Source organism: Haplochromis burtoni, unplaced genomic scaffold (assembly GCF_018398535.1).
Source record: "Haplochromis burtoni strain Fernald_Lab_line unplaced genomic scaffold, NCSU_Asbu1 Contig_2038, whole genome shotgun sequence".
NCBI classification, from domain to species: Eukaryota; Metazoa; Chordata; class Actinopteri; order Cichliformes; family Cichlidae; genus Haplochromis; species Haplochromis burtoni.
The window spans coordinates 1-4,802 of NW_024584399.1; the positions used below are offsets into that span (position 1 = coordinate 1).

The 4,802-nt window shown below is 41.0% G+C and overlaps 1 long non-coding RNA gene across 1 annotated transcript in view; it reads right to left on the reverse strand.

Moving 5' to 3' along the window:
* Positions 1-6: 6 nt before the first annotated feature.
* LOC102300320 overlaps positions 7-4,802 on the reverse strand; it is a 9,627-nt gene continuing 4,831 nt past the window's right edge. Inside the window, exon 3 of the long non-coding RNA XR_317996.3 lies at positions 7-2,306. This is a non-coding gene — a long non-coding RNA (uncharacterized LOC102300320). The remainder of the gene's footprint in view (positions 2,307-4,802) is intronic.

Consider the following 4,802-nt stretch of genomic DNA (forward strand, 5'->3'; position numbering starts at 1 on the left):
ACAGTACAGAGACAGTGAGTGAATACTTTGGCTATAAATTAGGTAGTGAGTACAGAGAAAGTGTGCTTCAGATGAAGCACGTGAAGATTATACTATGAAAACAGAATGTATTTAAAAGTTTTAAATTAAATTGCTAAGCAGATAAGCTACTCAGAAACACCACTGTGTTTGAGCAGGAAGAGGAAGTGATACTCTACCACAGAGCAAGCGAACACCAAGTGACAGCGCCACCAAGAGTCAACAAGTTAACACTCTAAGAGAAGATATGACACTTTGATACAATGTGAAGCAGTTGGTGTACAGCTTGTATAACAGTGTAAATTTGCTGTCCCCTTAAAATAACTCATACAGCCATTAACATCTAAACCGCTGGCAACAAATGTGAGTACACCCTTAAGTGAAAATGTTGGGGTTGTTATCATGTTGGAATACTGTCCAGTGGCCCAGTTTCTGAAGGGAGGGGGATCATGCTCTACTTTACTTAAGTATGGCACAGTACATGTTGGCATTCAGGGTTCCCTCAATTAACTGTAGCCCCCCAGTGCCAGCAGCACTCATGCAGCCCCAAACAATGTCATCCCAAACACCATGCTTGACTGTAGGCAAGAAACACTTACCTTTGTACTCTTCACCTGGTTGCCTCCACAAACCCCTGACACCAACTGAGCCAAATAAGTTTGCCTTGGTCTCATCAGACCACAGGTAATCCATGTACTTAGTCTGCTTGTCTTCAGCAAACTGTTTGCGGGCTTTCTTGTGCATTATCTTTAGAAGAGGCTTCCTTCTAGGACAACAGCCATTTGATGCAGTGTGCTGCGTATGGTCTGAGCACTGACAGGCTCAACCTCCACACCTTCAGCCACTGCAGCAATGCTGGCAGCATTTATACATCTATTTTCAAAAGACAACCTCTGGATATGACGCTGAGCACGTGCACTCAACTTCTTTGGTTGACCATGGCAAGGTTTGTTCTGAGTGGAACCTGTCCTGTTAAACCGCTGTATGGTTTTGACCGCTGTGCTGCAGCTCAGTTTCAGGGTGTTGGCATTATTTTTATATCCTAGGCCATCTTTATGTAGAGCAACAATTCTTATTTTCAAACCCTCAGAGAATTCTTTGCCATGTTAAACTTTCAGTGACCAGCATGAGAGGGTGTGAGAGCAATAACACCAAATTCAAACACATCTGTTTCCCCATTTGCACCTGAGACCTTGTAACACTAACGAGTCACATGACACCAGGGAGGGAAAATGGCCAATTGGGCTCAGTTTAGACATTTTTACTTAGGGGTGTACTCACTTTTGTTGCCAGCGGTTTAGGCAATAATGGCCGTATGTTGAGTTATTTTGAGATAACAGCAAATTTACACTGTTAAACAAGCTGTAGACTGACTACCTTACATTGTATCAAAGAGTCATGTCTTCAATGTTGTCCTACTAAAAGATGTAATAAAATATTTACAAAAATGTGAGGGGTGTACTCTACATATTGTTTTTTTTTCTTGAAGATATTTGTTTGCCGACCCACTTTCAGACATTGTTTCACAAATTGAAATCTTAGGCCATGATTGAACATTAATATCTCAAAAACTAGTAAAATTAAAACCCCAAAATGCTTAATGATCATTCTCAACCGGCTCACTACCTCCCGCTTTTGGCCTAGGCTGTCACTTGAGCCCCTTTTCCATTAGTAAAAAAGGAGCTCCTCTGCCGGCGTTCAAACCAATCTGAACGATACTAAAATGTGACATCGTGAGACTGATTGGCTGGGCAGTGGTGTCACTCAACGGGTCATAAGAGCATCTCAAGAAAATTAAAACTGCCAATTTCTGAAATCCGTGAATGAGGGAAATGGCTGCAAAAACAAGGCCCTGTTCCCCTAGTCTGACGAAAGTCACAGACCAAGCATCAGATATATTCTTGCCTCAACGTCCACCTTTGTTGTAGCATTTGTGTCACATACTAATTACATCACGGGGCACACAGTAGCATTGCTGTGACGATCATGCACATTAGGAGGTACTGGATTGCAATACAAAACCAGCCAATCTTATTCAAGTTGTGGCGTGTCGATCTGAGTAGATCGCTGGTTTGAGCGTGGAGTCAAGGAGGCCCTTTACATGAAAAGGAAACAACCATCTCCGAATAGAGGAGGGGGCCTAAGGGTAGATCTTTCTTCATCTTACAATGCTGTGATGTATCTTAAGAGTGCGTACCAGAAATGCGGCAACATTCACAGGTTTCCTTTTGGAGACATCTGATCTGGCAGGCTCAAAGTTTCCTTGGTCCAAAAGACGAAACCTGTCCCTGGAGATTTGAGATGATGGAGTGTTAACAGGAAGAACAGCTGGACAAACACAAAGATTTTTTTTTTGTTTTGTTTTTTATTAATCTACAGTCTTTTGTCATCCATCCTCACATGCAGACTCTTAATATCCACACAACAGACAAAAGATATGGTTAGTACAAAATAATAAAAGCAAAATAATATTTTTAATTTGGAGCATCATGTAACTCAGAAGTGACACAGCTATGACTTGTTCATCTGAGTGAACAAATCTGTTCCTAATCCTTGATGTTCTGTACTCTGGAAACAGAAGCCAAGGAGAACGAACTGAAAGTCAGTGTGCACAGGGATCCTGATTCAGCATGGATTTACTTTTCCCACATCCCTCTGATCGATATTAAAGAGTTCAATGTGAAACGTAAAACTTCCACGACGCTTTGAAAATCTTGGTGACAAAGTAAAGAGTTATGGTGAAGTTTACCAAATTATCTCATGGAACTGTTTGTTTGGACGAGTGGATTCATTTAACAGGAGAGGTTAGACGCATCAAGCTAAGGTTTCATTCATCAGGATTGCCATCTAAAGTTTAACAGCTTGCTCTGCATTGGCTGCTCTGAAGTCCAAAAGTGTCTTTTGAATTTTTCACCTACATGGGAGGCCAAAGCATCTCAATCTGAATGAGTCTGAATCTGAAGTACTGATTTTAATTAGGTCGTGCCAAAACCTTCATTTTATTTTTATATGTCATTCAGAGGTGAATAGCTGCTGTGTTTTGTATCACTGTGCTGCTGCCCGAGTGCTCTTGAGCTTCAGGACATAATCAGATGTGTGGACATTCTCCTTCAGGGTTTTCTGGTAGAGAGCAGAATTCATGGTTTCATCAGTTATAACAGAGCAGCCCAGACCATCCACACTACCACCACTGTGTCTGACTGCTGCTGCGATGTTCACTTTCTGAAATGTCATTATTTTGATGCCAAATGTAACGGGACTCAAACTTTCCAGAAAGTTCCGCTTTTGTCTCGTCAGTCCATAGAATATTTCTGAGAAACCCCAGGAAAATCTATGTTTCTTGGCAGATGTGACACGAACCTTTCCTCCTTGAACTATTCATTTTTGCCCAGTCTCTTTCTTATTGTTGAATCATGACTTTTGACCTTAACCCTATTGTAGGGTCTATCTTACTATATAAAGCCCCTTGAGGCAACTGTTGTTCTGACTTAGCGCTGTATGAAATTGAATTAACTGAGCCAAGTGATGTCTACAGGTCTACAGATGTAGTTCTGGAGTCTTCTTTGACCTCCTGGATGAGTCGTTGATGGTTCCTTGGAATAGTTTTATATTTTCTTCAATAAGAGCAGAAAGCAGTGTTGCCAACTCCTCAGTAAGGAAAATCACTATTGGCTGTCCTAAAAGTTGCTAGAAGTCGCTAAATGACATCATCGCGCAATTTGCATAATTGGTCATGCTAATGTATGGTAACCTACGCTGTTGGAGAGAGAAATAACATTGTGGAAGAGACATAAAGTGAGTAAAAAACGTCCTAAATGCAGTTAGAATTTATTTAGAACTACAAATTAAATTTCTTGTAGCAATTATTGTTTTTTTTAATGTCACAATTCCAACCCTGCTCCTTTATCCGGGCTTGGACCGGCAAAAGTAACCCAAAATAGGCGCTCTTTTGGAGTTACTTTGTGTGTGTGTTTATGAGTAGTTTTAAACCTTGAGATCCGATACAAAACAGCATAACAGTGAAAGAAGAACTGATTGCGTTACAGTCAGTGCGGGAGCAGCGACTTCGCTCATGTGCGATTCATTTGCAGTTTGGACGCATAGGGGTGAACATCTCCTACACTGATAGCAGCTGCATGAAGACTATCCTCCGCCTGTGAGCGCTTTGGTACGGGCAAGGTGCCAACGGCAGCAACCGCTGCTTGTTGAGAGTAAGAGCGATACGCGCTTTCACGTCAAAAAGTCGTCATAAATAAGTCTCCAGTAACACCAGAAAAAGTCGCCAGATTTGTCGCTAGTCGCTTTTTAGAAAAAAAGTCACTAAGGGGGGTCTGAAAACCCGCTAAATATAGCGACAAAGTCGCTAACTTGGCAACACTGGCAGAAAGGCTCTGCAGTCAGCTGGAAACTGGAGAGAACCAATCATAGTAAGCTACAGGCCAAACAACAGCTGAGCTTCACATACGAACACAGGAGTGTGTGTATGGGCTCAAAATGTGGTCATAAATATTTTGTACTTGTAAAAAAGATTTGTATGTGTAAAAAAGATTTGTATATGTAAAAAGAATTTGTGTGTGCGTAAAAAAGATTTGTATGTGTAAAAAAGATTTGTGTGTGCGTAAAAAAGATTTGTATGTGTAAAAAAGATTTGTGTGTGGACTTAGAAAAAAAACCCCTGCAAGTTACAAGTACGGATTTTTGACCCCATTTTTCTACCCTTCATCTGATTGGTCAATGTCATGTCAATCACAAATGTAACAATCCAATCAGAGAACAGATGGGTT